Source organism: Lottia gigantea, assembly GCF_000327385.1.
Source record: "Lottia gigantea unplaced genomic scaffold LOTGIsca_42, whole genome shotgun sequence".
In the NCBI taxonomy this organism is placed as follows: Eukaryota; Metazoa; Mollusca; class Gastropoda; family Lottiidae; genus Lottia; species Lottia gigantea.
Window position 1 is genome coordinate 1667016 of NW_008709463.1, and position 24786 is coordinate 1691801.

The 24786-nt window shown below is 34.5% G+C and overlaps 1 protein-coding gene across 1 annotated transcript in view; it reads right to left on the reverse strand.

Annotated features, from left to right (window-relative positions):
- Positions 1–24786, reverse strand: part of LOTGIDRAFT_204198 (hypothetical protein) — a 106974-nt gene that overhangs the window by 45974 nt on the left and 36214 nt on the right. The gene's annotated exons all lie outside the window — the stretch shown is intronic.

Sequence of the window (24786 nt, forward strand, 5' to 3'; positions counted from 1 at the left end):
GTTGCAAGGTATAATCGGGTAGTATTTCAATTTTCTGATCGTCGAGTTCTTAAATGCCTGGTGGTGTGAACCACCCTTGACTATTCTCTCTGGGGCCAACCAAAACCTCCCCCCCCCCTCCCCACACCCAATCATTCACAGAAACGCCACCATTGGAGAGCCCAATTAGACGTTTTCAGATCCAGAAAAGGGGCAATAAACGACATAAACAGGAATTAAAATCTCTTGAATCAATAAACAATTATGATCACGCACGTTTTCTTTGAATAAAAGTTTCATTGAAGCATGTTTTACAACAGTTAAACAAGTAATTAGTATTGTGAACGCTCTAGAAGAGGAAGAATACACCTTCATTCTAGTCAGTTATTCGATACTTGAAAGGTAAACACAGCGTTTAATGTTAATAGACCATTGTGAATATCTAAATTGTCGTCAATAGAATACCTGTCCTTTTACAAGTCTATTTATTATCAAAGACGAATGGTAAATAAATAGATAAATAACCCATTAGCCACATGGTCGATTATATTTGACGTATTGACGTACCTGCTAGACCTTCCCTTTCTAGATATATGTAGTGAGGTAAATAGGTCCATTGAAAACCAATTTTAAGAAGAGGGGTGGGGTGGGGGGATATGGGTCAACTATGTGATTCAACAAGTTATTCAAGTCATCTAAATATTTCGGGAGTGGGTGGTAGAGGGGGGTGGGGCTGGCCACTCTGCTGGTAGTACCATGGACATTATATTTCAGCATTGGGCAAGGTGCTTCCGACGCCCATACAAAGTTAACTCAGTTCCAGATAGGAAATGTTTTTAGCTAACCTAATCAGTAACAGCTCACCGTCGAAATTTGAGCCTTGAAATCCATGTGTGTCTAGAATTATCGACGTTTTAAAGTTAAAATGACGACTCATCTTTTCTTGATACGCCGCCATATACAGACATAGAATGTGTAATTTCTAGTTTGAGATATTTTTGAAGGAATTATGCAATTTTCGTACAGTTCCAGTACTTCTGAAGACTATTTTTATATATTCAAGACCCAGAAAATATGGAACATGGTCTTTAATTAGCTATGAAATAGTATAGGAAGGCTCAATGATCACGACTCGTTTGACTAAATATATCGACTCGTTTGACTAAATTATATCGTACAGGTATTTAAAGAATGTTTAAAAGGAAATAATATATTAACTAGCAATATTCTTATCAGGTCTAATCAAATACAGTATATATTAAACATCAAAACCTTACAATAGTAGTAACCATTTCAGCCTAAATATAACATTGTTCCTTTAATTCAAACAGTAGATTAATCTATTTTTGCGTGATTGGTTGTGGTGTACCAGGCTTACTATACTATAAGTTGTAAAAATATAATATTAGACACTAACAAGCCACAACAAGTCTTATAAACCTTAAGCGACCATTCAGAGCTCATAAATGAGCACCTTAATGGGCTAATGAAGATGGTCCTGCTTTTCTGCACCATATTGAGCTAATGAAGACGGGCAACGCCATGCAGGGTGCAATGAGGGCAATTTTGCCAGGACAGCAGCATTAGCCTGCTGAAATGACATATAAAATGACATCCATAAGAATAACATATTTATTAACATGATTTGCGTATTTTACATATTGCTAGCAATAACATTCCTCTGTTGAGTTCACATATATAATGGTCTATAGAACAAGTTATGATTTACACATATTAACAGTACTATACATAATTACCAGAAACGTTGCACGGATGAGCACTGACATTTTTAAAAACATTGAACACAATTCATTTCAGATATAAAAATCTCTGGCTTTAGTTATAATTTTGATATGGTGATATCAATTTATCAGCTAATAGAGCTAAATTTCAGTTACCTGTATCGCTATTTAGAATTAAAATTTGGCATCATGTTCTTGAGCAATTAAGGGATCCCAGTATGGAACAACAAAAAATAGAAGAAATGGAAAATATTAGCTGAAGGGGGCCACAGGCTTTTATGTGGGGTACGTGAGAGATTTTACCTTTTATGATGCCCTGGAAGTCATTTTCTATTTAAAGATATCTTTTTATTCCTTAAACCAAATTTCTCCAACATAAAAAATCATTTCCAACTGAAATTTTAGTGGTTTTGTTTCACAATAAAAACATACCACTGGCCAGAAAATAGTAGGAATTTGTCTGAAAGAAAAAGCCTGAGATCCCTGGCAATTGAAGAGCATGACTGTCATTGATATTCCACACCTCTGTATTCAGGTTGATTTGAAGTCTCACCACTACCAGTTCGAGCAGGTAGTATATAACAGCTATCACCTGTTTAACTGCTGAACTAGTTTGACTACTAGTTGATTATCATTCTCTCTCTCAGATAATCACGAGCCAATTCAGATATCTCGAATAAACAGTCGTCTTCTGGTAAGGGTAATTTACAGATGTATGGAGCCAATGCACTGAAAAACAAAATTCATAATTACAAAACACCTTAATTTATAGGGAATTTTTTTGGGTCAAAAGACAGACATGTTATTCTCTTCAAACAAGTCAGACAAGAATGGTAAAGTAAAGAATGAAACTCACCTAAATGATTTTTTACCAGTAGGATCTTGTAAAGTAACAAGCGTTCTCAGTAAATTAGCAGACTTCTTGGCCATCTCACATTGACATAGTCTGTAGAAGAAAATAAAATGAAAGTAGAGAGTTATACTGTTTACAAAGATCCTGTCTATCAGCTGATCCTTGACCTAGCCTCTTGGCATTGATCTTTCCTGGATTATCTATACCTATTTACAGGTGGATCAACTTGAATAATGAGTAAAGATGACATATTCAAGGTCTCCCGAAATTTGAACCCATGAAAAACAATCTCTTTGTAATAATGTTAACTCAATGAAATCTAATCCTTCTTTTCTACTACAGGTGAGGTTATCATTATGACAACATCATGCTGTATGCAATGATGTAAATTTTGCCTGGATAGTGGTGTAAGTCTTTTCTTATCCTAACAGGATGCCACAGCCTGTGCTTCTATTTTGGTTTTCACCCTCCATCACTAAAGAATAAGATAAAGTTACTTACTTGTCTCGAGCGTTTTTACACTGTAAACCACCAACTCTAACACACAGTGACTGAACATCTTGTTGTAGTCTTTCTAAATCACTTGGACTAGGTTCACCCTAAAATTATACACAAACATCATTCTCAATTAGTATTGCTGGGAAAGACACAAACAACCTTTTCTACAAATAAACTCTAGTTCATAAGGATCCTTTCTACCAGCTGGTCCTTGGCAAAAAGTCTTGAAAATGATATAACAATGATAACAACTTAGATTCACAAAGAATCCTTTCTATCAGCTAATCCTTGGCTAAACCTCTTGGCATTGATCTTTATCAGATTATCTGTACCCATTTAAAGCTGGGTCACTAAACTTTCACACACCAACTAAGATTAGAACCCCCAACCATCATTTATTTCATGTTTTCCAATCATGCCACGATTAAATATGTATTGAGAATTTTGACGTCTATGTTTAAATTAATATAAGAGAAGGTAATAAAATATGTAGAGGCTCTAACCTGTTTCAGTTCCTGTAGTTTATAACAAAGATGAATATAATCGTAGAAAACTTTCCCACCAGTTGACCAGTCTAATATACAATAACTTCTATTGTCTTCATTTAATACTTGTAGAAACTCCAGTAAATAACTGTAATTTTCTGAAAAAAATGAGAACGCCAGAATGGAATTTTACATTCTAATATCCAGAATCACAAATTTACACAATCTCTTTCAATTTTGAACAAAACACCAAACATAGTCCTGGCTTTTCATCTCATACAAACTAAAAGACACTTAAGATATACTTTCATATTGTAATCTTGTGGTCTTAAAATATCAAGTCGGTATTAAGAGTTATGTCCCTTTGGAGAGCAGTTGAAATGGCCTGAATTCTATATTGAAACTCTTTCCTAAAATCTTAGCCAATCTGGAAAAAACAGACTCTAACAATAAACTGATAAGATGGTCGTGCCATCAACAGTAAAATGCACCAGGATCTAACCCTCAAACTTCAGGTTAAAAACTCTTGCTATGCAATCAAAATACCCAAATTCCAAGGCAGATTTTATTTGAGAAGTTTGCCTTACCATGTATGATGGCATCAGATGCTATATGTTCTAATATAACCAAATGGGCTTCATTCCATTTTTCAGCTTTCAATAAATGGTAAACTTCATCATGAGCTTTTTTCTCATATCTAGCTTTTACAGCCTAAAATACATTGAAATAGGTTGCAGCTTTGTCGATCCAGCTGTAAATGGGTATGGATAATCCAGGAAAGATCAATGCCTATAGGTTTGATCAATGACCAGCTGGTAGATAGGATCCTTAGCTGTGAATGTAAGTTGTTATACTTGTAATAGATGATTCTTTCTCTTTCCAATATCAGTAAGCACATGAGTATGTTCTTGTATCTTAGAACTAGTCTTTCTTGCTTGAAGTTAAGACCCTGGGACATCCTAGTGCTAAGATCATTTCCAGAATAGTGACCAGGATTATATTTTCATTTCTGTTTCAACAAATTTTCTTGTTTTAAATTGGCAGTTTTAGGAAATTTATTCAAGTCTTTTACCTTTGCTTCGTGTATCCAGACAGCTGGGACCATTAAATCATTTAAAACAAACTCTTCTTTATCTAGATATTCCTCCTCTTCACTTAATTCAACATGTCTGGTTAATAGAGACTTCACAGCATCTACACGACTGGAAGTACAAGAGCAAAAGTATCTATAGAGTTCATGACAACCAAACTGTGAAAACTATACAATTTGTATCCAACTCAAAGAAATTTGGCTTACGATTTAATTCTGCAGTATTGAATAATACGCTACAGAAAACAGCCAATAATACCCTTTGATTACACGTGCAGACAAATTGTTTGCAGTACAGCACTGATTGGCTGTATTGGTAACATACGATCCAATCAAATCGCTAAATTTACAAACATTTATTTTATCTTATTTCCGAGAGAATCTTACCTCTGAGAGTCTGTTATATGTAAAACAACAAACACAGCCCAATGCCATAAACCAATAGATTCTAACTGTGAACTATAACTAATGTGAATAGCTGATATTATATAAGATGAAAGATGGTGGTAATTTAAACCTTGTAATATCTCTAATAAATGCCAACTGAAATATAAACAGATATACCTCAATAAACAGTTAAATACTCACAATATGAAACCAGACATTGAAAACCATATACTGTATATTTCTGACTATAATGCACAGTTATTTACCCTAAAATGGTCTCTTTACAGATGGGGTGGGCACTATACACAGTGAAATAAATTTTTTTTTGCAAATCAATGTTGAGGATCCGCCATTTTGTCTTCCTTCAATGCCATGTTTTATATTTATAAGATCGTTTCAGGATTAAAAAACCTCATTTTCATAAAAGTACCAGATTGATATTTAATTCCTTGTACGTGAAAATATAGGTTTAGCACCTCAAATCCGAGTTCAGTCTTTCAGAAATAGATATTTATAGGGAATTATCAGATTAATGACGACGGTTTTCCAAAATGACGTTTTCCGACCAGCAGAATTCCATGCATTGGCTGCTGAATTGGAATTTTCGCTGATATTGATATTTTATCACAGACTTTCAGGATTCAAAAGAAATTGGCTCACCTCATTCTGTAGTCTAACTGTTGAGGAGTTGATGTGACAGGGTTTAAGATTTTTTCTAATCTATGCATCTTATCGGAATATAATTTTAACAAGTGATAACAAGTATCATATATTTTCTGCTGGTCTTCTTCAGGATTGTCTGTGGCACTGTCTTCCAGGTATGGCGGCAACGGAGGTGCAGCATAGCTCTGTAGATGATCGGTTCCTTGAAAGGCCATGTCATAATGTTTTAACGATTCTCTATTAAGTCGTTAGGTTTACATTCAAACCTATAAAACATTAAGAAAATGTTAGCTTCAACCGAGACATCAAAATTTAACAAATATAACATTCTTCATTCATATATAGTTTTTTATAATCATATGTTATCAATTTGACTTTTTCCCTTGGATTACTTAAAAGATTTACATGCAAGATTGTATAGAATAGTATTTATATTTTGATACCCCTCAATAATATATTGAACTCTTCTACACATGCATTCTTTCTATCAATATGAAACTGGAAATTATGATTGGAAGAGCCTATCTTGAAAATTAGGGGTGTTTTTTATTTACTTGTAATAATGTAATATTACATGAGGATGTTCCATTCAAAGGTCAAATTTCGACAGTAAGCTGTGAATACTATTACTGATTAGCTCAGCTGAACAATTCCCCTTTCTGAGACCAAGGTACAATTGATGCTGACTGATGCCGCACCAAGGCACAGATTCAAAGGCAGACAACTCACCATAAGTGTAAGGCAAGAGCTCGTTTCCAGTCTAACTGGTCACAGATATTAATTGGTACATTATCAGATGTTAATAATACCAGCTGACCAGAAAGTAACGTGTAAATTTTTAATCTCGTCTTATTCATAAACTCATCAGCCTGAAAACAATACAAGAGAATAAACAGATAAATGCCAAATTTCCCAGGGTGTCAATATCAAAATAATAACAATGATTTTATTTTATCATTAGCATAATCATAGTGATTAACATTTGCGTTTGGTTGAGAATAATCGAAATATTCATGACTCATAGTCATGAAAGTTGCGTAACTGACGGTGGAAAGTTGGGTTGAAATGTCCAAATCCTAGAATCGAATTTGTTACATTGACAAGCTAATCCATAACTAAACTAAACTCATTCAATGTGAACCTACCCCGATTTCTTTCCAGGCTTCTAACTGTTGTTCTAGTAATTGTTTAGGTATATTACTCCCCATAGACTGTGATATTAACAGGGCGAGTCTATGGTCACCAGACTGCTGTGCTAGACAACACGCCTCAGCTATCTGACCTGCTGTTAAATAACTAAATATACCATCTAAATAACCATTAGACTGAAATATTGAAAAAAAGAAATTTTTATGACTTTTCTGCACCTTGTCAGATAATGAAGACTGATAACGCCATGCAGCGTGCAATGAGGGAAATGTTGCCAAGACAGCGGCATAACACTGCATTTTTTGGTTTCCAACTGTCAAGGGATCTTCAATGAGCACAGTCTGTAGCACACTGTGCCTTAAATGAAGATAGCTGGTGGCAATTTCCTAAATAACAAATAAAGAGATTTTAATAATAAAAAAAAAATGTTTACCTTGAATTTAGAATCTGCTATTTCTTTATCTATTTTTGGTGTGGACGTCTGTGACAGCCATCTTGACAACATTTCACGTCTAGCTTGATGTATGGCATAGACTTCATCATCTAGTAACAAAATATAATCATATATTTACATTTCTATCACTCTCGCCTATGAACTTAGGCCTTATTCTTATTATAATCCTGGTGGGGCTTGACTTATGAATTCTGTACAGGTTTCGTCTGTTTTAATTCTGGCCTCCATCGAACAGTTCGCAAACGGATATGTCACATTGAAAATTTTCCCATCTATTTCTTTCTCTGCCAATTTGAATTATGTCTGTCTTCTGTTCCCTGTTCCAACTTGTTTTAATGAATGTAAGCTGATTTCGTGAATCTCGCATCTGAAGAACTCATCAATCGAGCAATCCCTTTGAGTTCGTACATCACAAAGCAAATACCAGAGCAAAATCAATGCCTTCATTGTCAATCTGTCCCATTCATATATTTTGTCATATCTTTACAATATCAATTTTCACTGTTAAAATAGAGCATGAAACTCTGAATAACAACATGTTTCAGGTTCTGTTTTAATATTTCAACTTACTATTATATTCATAACCAGTCATATTGCCCCATAGAGCAACACATAGATTAAACACCATAGACATATGTTGTACTGTAGCTTCATCTGGATGCCATTCTGAAATAATTATACATTTAAATATAGACAACAATTCAAATATAACAAGACTATAGTTGAAAATGACTTTGGGATTTCTATAGACAGTTAAAAATATACTTAAATTTAAATATACAAGAATTTTAAATTAGGTTTTGATAAGCGATATAGATAGCTGAAATAGAGTTTTATTTAGTTGTGTATTCAGATGACTCTTATTCAGATTTCTAACTGCAATACTGCAAATATAATAAAATATTTAAAGCTGACAGCATTTAAACAGAGTAACACATTGTGATATAAATTGTACTTACTCATATCTTTAAGGATTTTATCAGTGAGAGCAGCATATTGATGTAACGCCTTCACGCCTAGTTGTGGTGCGAATAATGGGCAGCCATGTTCTACAGTACTAACACTATTCTTTAGTTGTACAGTTAACATATCTCTTTCATGTTCCTTTAAAATAAATCAGTCATACAGGTTGGAGGAGCTGACGTGGAAATTGTCTTTAATCTTTCATATGAAACAATGAACTGAGGCCCCGTGTGCTACAGGCTGAGCATGTGAAAGATCCCTTGACGGATGGAAATTGAAAAAATGCAGGCTAATGCCGATGTCCTTGCAAAATTTCCATCATTGTATACTGCAAGGTATTGCCTGTCTTCATTAGCGCATTAGGTGCAGAAAACTAGGATGTAAAACTCCATTCATTTCATATTTAGACAGCCACATCCCTTAAAAGCTTTGATTTATTGTCAAAATCAGTTGAAAGTCGTACGAGTGATTTGAGCACCTAAAATGTATCGAATAGCAGTTTGACAATTCTAGCATAGCACAGAACAACTTACCAAAAGCTGTTTATCTTGAGAGTTAAAATAATCAGCTACATCAACTTTCTCCATGGTAACCAACCAATCAGTACCACTAGATTTTACTTGATTACCTCCCTTGGTGGACGGCAGAAGTGAAAATGGTGCAGGTTTTATGGCCTTTTCTGAAAAAGGAAAATAAATTTTTAGTTTTATTAAGCTTTTAAACATTTTTTCAGCTTTACTATAAAGTAAACATGAAAGTGCTTTGGGTGATCTTGGGCCATGCCCCCTTCCTCCCCCCTGGGCCATAGAAAATTCCATTACCTTCTTTAGACTGTTCGATAGTGATACCAGTATGAGACAGCGCCCAACTTGGACCCCAACCAACACGGAACGATCTTCCCATGTAACATCCTGAATCTAGCAGGAACCGCTGTTGTCTGTACAACATGGATTCCTTCACTGGCAGAATTTCCCGTCTGATTCGAGATCCCACGATACGTCTTGGATAATCAGACTCTTTCATGCCACTTGGAATTTTTTCATATTCTGGTAATGGTGCTTGTGTAAAATGCTGAATTGGTTTTCTGGGTTCTGGAATGAGACTTGGCATCTGTTTGCCTGAAATAAAAACAAGGGACAATTTCTGAATGTTTCATGCTAGCAAAGATATAAATTCCACTCTATTTTATTGCTTAAGTGAGAACAAATTAAAAAAATCACACAATTTCTCAAAGAAGTGTAACAAAAAATCATATTTTTTAGATACTTTACGAAAAAAATTGCATCAACACAAACGTTTGTGTTGTTAGAAAATTTGTAATTTGCGCCTCCTGTATACAAATCAATTCCAGGCCTTTGTATGGTCATTAACCTCTATCAAACACGCCACATAGATTTACTGATATTCCAGGAAGAAAAACCTTAAAGAAGCCCTACCTTTCAATGATTCAAAATCTGTATCTTTCCATGCTGGAGATTTAGGTAAAGAAACAGGTGAAGTATAAGAGGCCATTAATGATGAGTTAAATAAACTTGGAAGCTTCTTTTCAGCTTGTTTTAATAATGGTGAAGCATGGCCTGCTGATTTCTTGAATGATGATAACTTTCCTGTATCCGGACAAAAAAATTAAATTAAGATACTTATTCAACCATTTTTAATTTTCTTTGGTAATTTCTTGGCGCCTACGGACTCAAAAGATGGCCTGTCAAGATTCGCTAACTCATTAATTCATTCTGCATTGTAAATATTAAATGGAGTATATCAACTACTTTTCTGCTATTTAGCGGGATGAGAAGACAGGTGCCAAACAGTGTGCAATGAGGGAAATTTTCAACAGTCAAAGCACCTTTTGAAATATTTTGAAATAGAAACAGGATGACAAGACCTAAGACCACTTCTTTTATTCATTGTTTTGTGGTCTGATAATTACATGGATTACCTACCTTTCTCTATATCCATGTAGTCATCTTCAGCAAAGAAGGAAGCTTTCATCACCTGCATGTCTTTTGGTTGTACACCAAGACGCGAGGCAAGTCGGTGGGAGGATGGAATAGATTTCAAATCGCCATCATCTACAATTTTAATATATACGTTTAACACATCCAATTTCCGAAAAATAAAATGGGAGTCTCATGTCCCACTGTCCATCAAAAGTGAAGTTGTACATTTTATTTTGCTGCCCCAGATTAGGTTAATGAAGATGGGTAATGCCATGCAGTGGGCAATAATGGAAACTTTGCCATAATAAATCATCACAAGATGACAATTTTGTTGTGATGGAAGTAGGAGACCTGACCCAGAATATTTATCAGATTTTCTTTTTCACAATGGTCCAAAATCTGACTTTGGGTTGACTTTGAGATGCTTCAACATCGAGACAGCATTCAAGAAATTAAAGAGATTGTAAAGAGGTTTTCTAAACTTTTTATATGTATAGTGGACACTGGTAGTATTGAGTTCCAACATTCCAATTTTCAGTCTGTCGTTCTTGCAATTCCAATGAAAGCAATCGTTTAACGTCATTACTGCTAATGTTACAAAAGATCCTTTGTGTAGTGACGTCTTAAAACGCTTAGTTTTAGTGGAATTGCTGGAACCACAGACGTCTGATTGAAAATTAGAATGGAGTAGATTGATGCTTTCAGTGTCCCTGATAAACATATCAGTTTAGAAAACCTCTTTACAATCCCTGTAAGAAATATAGCTAAACCAACCTTCAGCCTCCATTTTAGGATAATATTCCTGTATGTCAGCCTGCATATCTTCATCATCATCTTCCACTGACACAACATCACTGATATCACCTCCCTTCTGACCAATCACAGGCGCTGCTAGAAGGGGCTTATTTTGATTGACATCTCCACCTTCCAATGGGGGAAGCTTTTCTTGATGAATCTTTTGCTTCTAGAATGATATGAATGAATGAAATGAATGACAATGAAGATGAATGAATGAAAGATAATTTCGTTTTTTCTTTCAATTATTCCATAATGCATGTATAAGCGCTAAAATTGGAAAGCTAGTCCATGGAACTTTGGCCCCATTCTACGAAATTTGTCTATAACATTCAATTTATGAGCAAAATTTAGTAACTGTTACTCCTTCATATAAATTGAAATATAATCAAATTCAATTTTTCATAAATTTATTTATATTTATTATTATTTTACAATTTACAATAAATCTTATTCTTAAATACAAATTATCAATAAATAAAATAAACATTATAATATATTTACAGATTATATTTATCACAGTTTTAATATTAATAAAAACTTCTGTCAATAAAATATAATAAAATTTACAAGGTTTAAATTAATCAATTCAGATAAAATCATACTTAATATTTTCATAAAATTACACAAAGTTTTTACAAGACTAGATCTAAATAATATACATAAATAAAATATCGCACAGCGTGAATCATGAGTAACAACATGTTTCAGGTTCTGTTTCAGAAGTCTGAAGATCGCACAGCATGAAACTCTAACATGTTCCAGGTTCTTTTTTAATATTTCAATATCTCAAGACAGTAATTTGAAGATCGCAGAGCATGAAGCTTTAAAAAACAACATATTTCAGGTTCTGTTTTAATATTTCTAAATCAAAACAATTCAGTTATTTACAGCAATTATCACGCATGATTTTTTCACAATTCAAGAAAAACAACACAAACTTATGTTATAATTTTCTCAATTTTCCATTTTTATTTAAATAATGTTACATCTCTAGCTATCAGAAAGTTATATACACAATAAAATATTCTCCATCCTCCATTTTTATCTTCCATTTCCTATCAAACAGCTTGTAGAAAATCTAATTTATGTCTAGTCCAATCAGATAAGATATTAGCCCCTCCTTCTTTATCTATGACCACACCCACTTTAGGTCTGATCCAATCAAGACACTCCTGAATTATAATTTAAGTCTTGTCCAATCAGATAAGATATTAGCCCCTCCTTCTCTATCTATGACCACACCCACTCTCAACTTTCTCTCCTCTCTCTCAGTGATTTACCTGAATATTTAATTGTTTTTCCTGGGCTAATTTCAACTGATGTTTTTCACCTTCTGTCATATTTTCTTCATCAGAATCATCAACAAGACCATATTTGGAGAAATGTTTTACCTGAAATATCAAATACATTTTTCCATATTTAACCTTACGTCCTACTTTTCTATACGTAATTGGGCTTAAGACAGACAATGCCATGCAGGGTGCAATGAGAGAAATTTTGTCAGGACAGCTGGATAAGGCGGCTCTTTTTCAATTTCCAACTGCCAAGGGATCTATAACATGCACAGCACCACAGTTTATCACACCATTCTCAATCGTAATTCATTAAAAAACACATCTTGCATCATTGGCTTTATTACGACTATTCAAATGTGACTACGGCAAATACTGGTGAGCACTGACACCTAATAATCAAACACCACTTACCCCAAACACCCAAGACCCTGTCTCAGGTCTGTAATCTATAAATTTAGCTCCTATTTTAGCTGTAATTTCTTCTATTTTATCTTGATAATTCATAGACATTAAACGATCCACCGACTAAAATTTGACAGAAAAATATAAAATAAATATATATATTTATTAGGCATTACAAACTTCCATGATACAAGAATAGTGACTATTGTAGTCAAGGTATAAGATGAATTTCGTAATATCTCCACATTGAGAAAATGCAGAAATGTCATTCTAAACAATTAATATTTACCTTAATTGGTGATCTAGTAGATTTATCTGCCGGCCAGACACAATCTAGGGTCACTTCTGCTTTTTTATTCAGTCCTTCCCCTAGTGGTGGTTTATCATCATCATCAGGGTAGATAACTACTTCTTTACGACGGAAATGTACTGAAAGACAAGATTATATGTAATATGATAAAGGTCAAGTCTGTTGCCCAATCTATTTTATAATAAATCTTTGAGAAATACAACAATTTTTACACAAAAAACACAAAAAGATTTCTCACCAGTTTCATCTAGATTCATACAGGCTACATTGGTGATGCCAGGAAAGTAAACGCTGCCATAACCTTCACGTCCAATAGTAAAATTCTCTACTAGACAATCTCCATTATCATCTACCATCTCACTCAGTTCGTCTAATGTAGGTATAGTAAAATATCCAGGACGTCTCAATATTATACCAGCAGGGTGGGGTTCGTAATTCTCTTCCTACAAATAATACAGAGGGTTTATTTTAAAAATAGTCTTCAAAGAACTAAAACTGCTCCACATTGCGTAATCTCTTCAATTATACTTCAAACTAGAAATTTCAATAAATATTTTCTATACATTCGATTCTCTGCCATTTTGAATTTTGGCTCCACCTACTATTTTCGGCACAGGCGTTACTTGAACTGCCAGTTAATTCTATAAACCAAACGTGCAGAACTCCCCAAAGCAGCGCCCCCTATATCTATATAACCTTACCTCCTCTGGTATTTCTCCGTTGATATCATTATATCTATCATTAGATTCCCTGGTTGTATTTAACTCTACGCTAGTTTCTCCTGACAACCGTGGTTTCTGGAATATCTGTATAGTATCATCTAAATTACCATTACTGAAACATCAATTATATTAATGTTAAAATGTTTAGTTATCAGTCAATATCTAGCTCCTGCCATTTACTAATTACACTGTTAAACATTTACATTATTTTGTCTATTGGACTATTTCAACTTCTTGTGATGTTTATATCACAAGTAATGCCGTTGTTTCATCACCAAAAGGTTTCATCTAGTATAAATCATAACAATACACGAAATTTTTAAATCAAGATTTTGGAAAAAAATTCCGAACCCTTAAAAATTAAACTATTTGACTTCTATAAGCATACTTACTCTTTCAGGGGTGACCTATTCATTGAATCGTTGATTTTACGTGATCTGATGATATTTTGGGAATCTAAAACTCGACCTGATCGATTCTCTTCAGAATTCCTAAAACAATAATCAATAGCATTAATACCAGAGGCTCTTGAGAGTGTGGTCAAATTTCCCTCATTGCACACTGCATGGCGTTACACGTCTTCATTAGCCCAATCAGGTGCAGAAAAGTAGGATTTCATTTATTTCATTTTCAATTAATGGATTAATCGCAAGGTGATCAATAAATCATAAATATGAAAATGAAAATCTTATAATACTTACGAAGGAACTGGATCTGTTATTTTAGAAGCAGACGGTATGATAGAAACATCAGCATCCATTGCGGCCATACTTAAATCAGGATACAGCCTGTAATTCATATCATATCATAAGATCAATAACAATTTGTATGTCAATAAATCAATAACTGTGATAGAAAGCCAAAGAAGTTTTATTTTTAGACAGAATGGAATATGTCTCCAATAATGAAGCGTTTTAAAGGTATTTTGCTTAATATTGACCGTAACCTTGGGAAGATTTTATAAAAAAGTTTAACAGACGTATCAAAGAACCATAACTCTGCAGTACTCACCTATTGTTCGATGGTAAAGAATATGTCTCGGATATTGAAGAATCTTTAGGGTAAACAGACGGAGAAAGAGAACTGGTTGATGAGAGGCCATCGCCATCCAGATTTTTCTTAATTACCAATTTCTTGACACTTTTTCTGGGTACGAAGGTATCGTTACCGAAACTAAAATCATCTTCTCCTAATCCTTCAAATAGTTGAGCCTGAAACAAAAAACAATAGTAAAAAAAAAATGTTGCTGCCATGCCAATATAATTGTCATTTTGTGGTCTGGATTAGCCTTTTCTAAACTAGAGTTACTTCCCTTCTAGTCAGGTGGAGTTGCTTGCTCTTGCTGTGATTTGGCAGGAAGTAGTTTTGCCTTGAGTTAAATTAATATATCAAGCATGGCTGAACTTTTAATGTTTTTCGATCTTACTGAATTACATAAAGCTCTCCTTACCTTTCCTCCATTTAGCATATTATGTAATGATTTTGGTTTAACTTTTTTACTGGGCCCAGGACTTATTTTATACTGACTGGTGGACATTAAAGCAGCTCGCTGGGCAGTGGGATTCGTTGGTTTTAATACCTCTTCTTTATTAGCTCCAGTCTATAATAGAAATAATCATAAATATACAAATGGAAGTTTTCTGAAGACAGATTTTAAACATCATGGCTTATTTTTTACAGACTTTCTGTGGAGGACTGTGATTGGCTGTATTTCCTAGCATACAAAGCAACTAAATCGTTGCGTTCACAAACTTCAAGAAAGTGGCTATTGCTATCAAGGTATAAGTCACAGTTTGTAATATCTTGACATTGTGAAGATGTCTCAATCCATATACTAAGATACTTACTGGTTTTAGGTTTCTAAAGAGAGGATGATCACCATACGGACTTAATGCGACTGCCATTAACTGTTGTTGGACCATAGAGTTACTGTTAGTTGTTCCTGTAGTACTGAAAAAACAAATCATCCACTTCACATAAGGGATAGTATGGATAAAAAATATTAGTCACAGGTCAAGGCGGCCATCGGCTCCAGTGTGAACAGAAGTCCACAACAAGCTTGGATATGGCCAAACAAATGTATGATCATGTTGACAGGGCTTAAGATATTCTTCTAGTGAAAAAGCAAGTGCCCACCAAATATAGCTCAATACACATTTAAAATATGAACTTACGTTCCAAGAGTTGATGTCTGTCCACCAACATTAAAAGTATTTCCAGTTCCTAGCCCTGTACCAAAACCTGGAAGGGGAAAAAAACATAGTAATGCATTAATTTAAGTTTAAAAAGGAGCAGTTATGTGTGTCCCAGATGATTTTTTCCACGCCTGCCTTTCAGAAATGGACACTGACAATTGGAATGAGTAGAAAAATTTAAAGTTGTTGTCTTGATCTTTGATTGGGTTGTAACCTGGACCTTCAGGTTAGCAAGCCAGCAAGCTGAGTCAAATGTTCAAGGGAAAAAACAAAGCGTCACTAACAGGGAAACGCCAGGTTGTCCAATCAGTTAATTTCATCTTGACCAATGTTGGAATCGCATCCAACTCACTGTCACCTGAGAACAGTTAAAATCAACATACCTGGTGCAGTGCCTGTTGTACCAACACCCAGTCCTAATCCAAACCCAGTAGGTTTATTCTGGGTGGCTCCAAACAATCCACCAGTTGTACCGGTATTCAACCCGCTACTCAGGTTAAATGCTGTACTGCCAGTACCAAATCCAGTACCTGTATTTCCAGTACCAAAACCATTTTTATTTCCAAATAATCCTCCTGAAGGTGTAGCTAGAATACAAAGTAATTTGATTTAAAAATAAGATCCCTTGAAGCTTTGAACTATCAACAAATTAATGGAAATGTTTGTCCTAAAGCTTCATGCTGATGAAGGCCACTTTCATTGTGTCTGAAGCAAAACTGACCTTACTTCAATTTCATATCAAGGATTTTTTTAACATCTACAGTATGTAGCAGACAAGGTTGAGTTCTTTGATCAATGTCCAGGAAAACAAAGTATAAAAAGCCATCAAAAAACCAATTACTCAAAAACAGACAGAGAGAGAGAACTTACTTCCAAACCCTGTAGAAACTGGCGTGGCACCAAAACCAATCGTAGCTGTTCCAGTAGGTTTGTTACCGAAGAGAGAATTGGTGGTAGTATTACCAAATAATCCACCAGTAGATGCTGTGGTACCTGTACTAGCTCCAAATCCTGTTGGTTTACTTCCAAATAACCCTCCAGACTGGAAAAACAAAACATATATAAAACTTAAAGCATAACAAAAGGAAAATCCTCAGGTTTTATATGACAGCCTTTTTAGGTTTCACATGAACAACTTTGATTTGATAATATCATTTGGACAGGCCCTTGAAAGAAAACAATGGAGACCAAAAATATCAAACAATTAAAAAAAATGTGATCTAATTTCAATAAGATTGACAAGTACGAAGATCAGACAAAATAAGTCATTGGATACCGAATGAGGTCAATGAATACAAATTCTACTTACAGTTGAAACTGCAGGAGTTGTTCCAAATCCTGGTGTGGCACCAAATGATGTACCAGAAGTTCCGAAGGTTGTTGCTGCAGAAGTCTGGCCAAATAATGGCTGCTGAGTGGTGGCTGTATTTCCAAATAAGGACTGAAATAAAAAACAATTTCAAATTGACAAGAGTTTGAGACATGTTGCGGATACACACATTTCATCAGGACATCCGGTAGAAATGGTACTTTATGTGTCTGACATGGAATTGTTCTTTATATTTATATCAAATTTTCAACAGAGAACGAAAATAATAATTTTATTTGTTGGTGGACATAGATTATGTGGTTGACCAGTTGGGCATATGTTGCAGGATCATTGTTACATCCAAAAGCATGGTCCTTGGAGCTGGCTCTGATCACATCAGCCTTGTTCGAGACACCAATAGTATGTTACCTTCTTTGTCTGTTACGTTGCCATTGTGACTTACCTTATTAGCACTAGTTCCAAACAAGGATGTAGATGTGCTGGGATTAGTTTGCCCGAAACCAAACCCTGTATTAGGTGCAGCTGTAGCAGTATTACCAAATAATGGTTTATTAACACCAAATAGATTTCCAGTAGAGGTCTGAGATGTAGGCTGCTGACCAAACACTCCACTAGTAGAAGGAGTGGCACCAAATCCTGAAATTTGAAAAGAAAAATTTGATAAGAAACACTTAAGACCAACATAAAATTAAATGAGTTTTTTTTTCTTACTTTTCTGAACCTGAAATGAAATGAATGGAGTTTTACGTCTTACTTTTCTGCATCGTGTGGGCTAGTAAAGACGGGCAACGCCATGCAGGGTGCAATGAGGGACATTTTGCCAGGACAGCGGTTTTAACCTGGTATTTTTCGATTTCCAAATGTCGAGGGATCTTTAACATGCACAGCCTGTAGCACACAGGGCTTCCATGACAGCCACTATCCGGGATTGAACCCTGGACCTTTAGGCTAGCGAGCAAGGGCTAACTAACTGGGCCACTTTTCTGAACCTGAAGGGTTAATGAAAACAAACAACTTCGTGCAGTATGCAATAGGGAAAATTTGCCAAAACATCAACATTAGCATACTTTTTTTGGATTTCAATTGTTATGGGATTTTTAACACACACTTACCACTAGTTGTACCGAAGCCAGTATTCGTTGCACCGGCTCCAAAACCAAATCCTGTAGATGGTTGAGACGTTGCTGCAGGAGTACCAAACAATCCTCCCCCTGCTTGTTGCTGCTTTCCTTTTCTATTGGCACTATAGTCTTCAAATCTTAATTCCTGTAATTAAAGCAATGACATTAATTAATGTTGATGTATCGAGTTTGTAAACCACGTCTCTACTTGACACCCCTCAATCTTTAATGGACTTTACTACACATGTGCATTTTCTATTAACATGATACAGTGTTTAGAAGAGTTCATTTGATAGAACAGGATGGATTTTGATGCCAATTAATTTTTTGAAGTAGAAATTATGTCTTGCAATTAACGGCACAAAATAACTATTTGATGATTTTACTTTTATTCAAGAGATCAACAAGCAAAGTGGACAGCAAATCTTTGACTGACCAAATATGGTCATTTAAAACTTGTATTTTGGGGGATAATTAACATCAGAAAGCTCAAAATCAGCTTACCTCCAAAGATTTGTTTTCATACTGTTTCATGGCGGAGATACATTGATGTCTGGTAGAAATACTGGTGGACTGACCATTTTTTAACATAGAATCATGACCTGTTGGTGGATCATATTTAACTATTGTACCTGATGTACCAGCTACTGTTCCTCCAAACACTGAAATCAGCAATAATCAAACATCATATCTCAATTTTTAATCTGGATATTAATAATACCAGTACCACCAATCCAATCTTCATCAGGCCAAGCGTCTTCACAATGTCAAGCTATTATGAACTTCATCAAATACCTTGTTTGCAATAGCCACCTTTCTTGAATCACATCTTCACAATGTCAAGCTATTGCTAACTTCATCAAATACCTTGATTGCAATAGCCACCTTTCTTGTATCATGCAATGCAGCCATAAACTCAACATTATACGTATTAAGCATGTATGCTGTATCAAATTACTTTTCTTTTACAGAAGAACTTTGAAAGTATGAAGATGCAAAAAATGATCCAGCTGAATAATAATCTGATTTTTTCAGACTTACTTGTACTACCAGATGACTGACCAAATAAACTGCCTGTCTGAGTTTGAGGTGTACTTCCAAATAAACCACCTGTATTTGTATTCGATGACCCAAATCCTACAGAACAACAAAAAAAAAAAAATTGATAGTGAAGTAGGGTATGTTCATTTCCCCGGAATGATCATGTGACTGCAGCTCTGCGTGTTTATTTTGTCTGAAATTGCAGACGGGTGTACACCAGGTGACAAGAGCAATGATTGTCACCGAAAACTAGAACATGGACGACAGACAGTTGATTGAGGGCAACAAGACAGTTGTAAGTGGCCGTACATCGACTGATTTTAGCCCCTGATCTGTCAGGGCGAGTTGCCAATAACTACTGAGTGACTAGTAGTGTCGATGTACACCTTGCGATGCATCTTATATTTAAAAAGATTCGTGCCATGCAAGCCCAAAACCTGAGGGAAATAACTGAAATGAAATGGATGGAGTTTTACGTCCCTGTAGGAAAGGACAGAAAACAAAACACTCACCTAATGTGGATGATTGTGTAGCCTGTGTTCCGAACAGACTACTACCTGTATTAGGGGTAGCGGTAGCACCAAACGCTGTGGTTCCTCCAAATGAAGTCTTGTTACCAAACAATCCTGGAGATGCAGCATTATTGGTGCCGAACAAGGTACCTGGTTGTGTATTATTTGCTGCTGGGAATGTAGATCCTGTAGCTCCAAAGCCTGTGGAAGTTCCTGCAAATAAATAAAGTAGGAATTATTGTCAATATCTATCGAGCTGTGACTCTGTGAGATTTGTTTTTTGCATTTTGGTTCACTACATTTTGTTCCACATTTACTCCAGTTATATACATCATTATATTTTCAGTTATACAGTACTTACCTGATTGAAAACCTCCAAAGGTATCTGCAAAAGAAAAGAGTAAAATCAAATTTAAACTTACTAATATTCATGAAAATACAAGACAGAGAAGTCAAAATTCAAGACTGACAGGATCTTCTCTGGATTATACAATAAATCTTATGCAGTTCTGAGTTCACACCCACATATTGAAATAACCCCTCCCTTAATATCCTTAAAATCCAAGCGATGGACATGGCAGAAATTTGATTGGCTAGTGGTGTCAACAAAAAGAAGTTGCTTAATTAAAATTAAAAGCTAGTAAATAACGGAACCAAAATTTGGTCAAATTTCAATCAGACTGCAGATTTCAGATCTTTTGTCAAGATGAGTTTGAAAGCTGCCAGGAATCAGGAATACTTACTCGTAGACGTGTTTCCAAAACTTCCAAACATTGTCTTAATATGTTATTCAGTACTGCTATATAATCAACAATCTGAAGATAAAAGATAAAGAATTAAATAAAAGAAGAAAAACCAACAGGAACATATCACAAAATAACACTGGTAGGAAGGCAATGGAGGGAACCTTTAAACAATAAACAACTAACTAATGACATTTTCATAAAGATATTTTAAGTAATTCTTATCTTAAAAAGTTTTTTATATATATGGATTGCACGTATAGAAAAATAAATTTCAAATTTATGCCAAATAGTACGCACTCTAAGTCAACAGCTGTGCTAGTTATTTAACAAAAATAGAGTTGAAATTGAATTACGTAATAACCTTAACATTTTAAAGAGTTGAAACAACCATAAATTAACTCATGACAAAAAAGAATGGAGTTTTATGTCCACAGTGAGTGAGCTAAGAATGGAAAAAATTAAAATCTCCAATATATGCTTCTTGTCTTTTAATAAATAACAATAATAGTTATGATATTGTTAGACTCTTCATATGAAACAAGACACTTCCCTCCCACTAATTTAACGTGACAATGACACGGTTTCTCGAAAATTTGTACGACTAAACTTGCACGTTAAGTGAAGATAAACTTTATTTTTGGCATTATCAAATAGTTAATTTCTAACGTTAATCTACGATAAATAGGGTTCTGTAGTATTTGGTTTAAGTAAAGAATGTGTAACTAACTGTAAAATACTTTTTCTCCAAAATCAAAATAATACTTTTCTATAAGCACAGAGACAATCTAGGACTATTTGTATTGAATATTTCAATTCAAACAAGTACAATACGAGTGGCTAAATAATGTAAATGTGATTCTATAAACATAACTGTGAAATGATAAGCTGGATAATAGTATAAAGATCTAGCCTATATGAAAATGTAAACATAAAAACCAGCAAGGATAAAAGCCCCACTTTCCCTTACCCCTTGTATTATGGATTTGACTATGTTTACGTTTGTCAATGGGATTTATAAGAAAGCAGAATAGTCATGGTAACAATTATTCACAATATATCTTAGTTTTGTCTGGAATATATCAGTTTTAACTGCAAAAATCCAGACTACACTGGAACGCGCCTAAAAATAAATATGGCGTTTCCACTATGACATGTGAAGGGAGCAACCATTGTCAAAATCTGGTTTCACATCTAAAAATCAGAACAAAATCTGGGGTAAAAACCAATCAACTGAATAATGAATTCAATCAATCAGTGCGATGTTTTCTCAGGGAATTTTTTCCATTTTCTTCAAATTTACAAATAAAATACACATCTAACAATGCATGATCCCAGTTGGTTTATACAAAATCACACCATAAAAATATGATATGAAGAAACAATATAAATGAGTTTGAGTTCACGATTGAAAATTTTTATCTCAATCGGCAAAATTTAAATGAAAATTTCAATAATTTTACTTAAAATATTAGAAATATTCTTCTCATTTTGAAAATAACAAAACATTTTGTTACTAGTTTAGAAAATGTACACAGCCGATAAATAAAGAAGAGCGACATCTGTTGATAGAATAAGTTCTAGAAAAATGCAGGTACTGTGAAAAATGATTAAATTCTAGTAGAAAACATTAGTGAAGCGTTGACAGGCCTTTTCGGAGTTTTGCAATGAAGGCTTGTCTATTGATAAAGGGATTTTTCACTGGTGTTTCAATTCATGCTTCTCGAAAATCAGAGTTTCAAGTTTGACAAGCGGTTTGACACACCCCCTTTTTTGGGGCCTTTTTTTGCTTTTTGTATAATTTATTTTCCTTCTTTTGCTTTAGAAAGAGGATGAATCTTCCGAATATGATCCAAGTTCAACAGATTCATCTCCTGAGAAGTCCTCACCATTTTGTCCATTATATACTATTGATGTAGAGAACGCTGTGAAAGATGGTGAAAACGTTAACTTCACCATTATGGCAAAACGGTTTGGTGATGTCAATGGAATGATTTTAAATCGTATTTATGAGGATATAGAATGGTTACATCATTGTTTAACTACACAGAATAATCTTGATGGCATAATTGTAAGTTGTGGCTCAATGAGTTTGAGACTCGCTAGTCTTTGTCCAGGGCTGAACCCCTGCATAGATCAAGATTATATTGTCAGATTCCATCTCTCCAGACCAGAAATATATTCTTGAACTGCTGTACTGGCGAAATTTCCCTCATTTCACACTGCATGGCGCCATTAAACATCACGTTTCAATAGCAACTGGAAAATGTCATTGTGTTTCAGATTCCACCCCTCCCGAATCGACCAGAGATTGATCCAAGAAGTGCTGAAAATAAATCAAAACAACAACTTGGGAGTGATAGTAAGATATTACAACCAGACGATTTTACCAGTGACTGTCATAATTTACAACAGTAAGTCTCTTAATCCTAACTTCTAACACTGTTTTTAAGATATCCTTGCACTAAGATCATTTCAGAATACCAGGTTTAGATCTGAATTTTTACTGTAGGTCACCTTACTTTTGTCTATTTCTCTGGAAGATTTGAAACATAATATTTTATATTTTAATTGATAGATATCTACACACTATGATCAACCATCCAGCATTCGGTAGTTCCCATGTTTTAGAAGAATTTCTCACAAATACTCAGGTATAAATATTTAGATAAATCAATTCAAGTTTAGGTTTTAAACTGTGTGTACACATATAAAGGAGCAAGATTGTTGGTTTATTTCTTTGTTGATCAAAGATCTTATAATACGAGAAAGATCAATGCCAAGAGGTTTGGCCGAGGACTGCCTCAGTAATCTAAGTTATTTTATGGTTGACCAACATTCTAGGCCCCAATAAGAAATAAAATAGGAGATACCTTAGCTAATTTTATAGCAATGCGATCTTTAGGTCAATTCACATTTTGTATGGCACCAGGCATGTGAAAAGTTAATAAGCTGTCTGTTTTGTTTTACGATGATCGTTAGTATTTGTTTTGTTTGAAATTGATATTCTAGGCCCCAGTAAGAAGTAAAGTAAAGAAAGGTATCTTCTCTATGTTGAGTGATACAGTAGAAGGCTATAAGAAAAGTGGACATAAAGATATCGATGAATATTTCCAAAAAACACGTGACTGGGCTACAGATTATTCCAAAACTATGAAAGAAACCTCAGTTGTAAGTTGTAGAGCCTCTTTCTTTTTCTTACCCCTTTCATTATCATTGAACGATTGCATTACCTCCCTTTCCTCCCCTATAAATCATTACTATTTTATGATTTTCTCTTAGGTTTTCCCTGCAATCTTTTTCATGTTGGAGAATATAGCCTGACTGATTAGTACAACTTAAATTATAATTGTCCAAATATTGTATGCTAGACTACAAAGTGCCTCCTCAAAATTAACATCTTGGGGGGTAATGACCACCAAGTTGAAAACCAGGCGTTACTTTTCATTTTGTCATCAAGACATAATCTATTCATGTTACTTTGTTGTTTAGGAATTAGTACTATAAAATGGTGTGTATATCCAACAAGAACAGTCAATGGGTCTACTGAGAAATTTCCAATACAGTTGAAATTATTTTTATATGACATACAAATCAAAGTTTAAACCATTACTTTTTATTTCAGAATTTTCACAATGTAATATCATCTCAATTACGTAAGTATGTTATGATTTAAGACAAATCAGATATTGAAAACATTATGAATTTGGTTGACGCTTTTAGACTAGCTGTACTATTGCCAGGCATCTAAGCATCTAAGTTCTCCGATTGCCCACTGGCTTGAACACATAAAATGTTTCAGTTTTTGAATTGTTCCAGGATTATGTAGCTGTATTTCAAGTTTATCAGCTTTTTTAACAATATCTGATGGTTACAAAGATACTAAATCTGTTAATGTATATAAGTAAGTAGATCAGCTGTTTGAGTAAAATTTCCCTTATTGCACACTGCATGGCAGTCTTTCTACATTAGCCTATATTAAAGCCTATGTTACTGTGCTTCATTTCTCCAAAAAAAATTGACCAAAATCATATCTAAATATCATATTTTGTTTTTTCAGAATTTTATTAGCATTAAGTTCTGGATTAGAGCATGAAAGGGTAATGTCTATTTT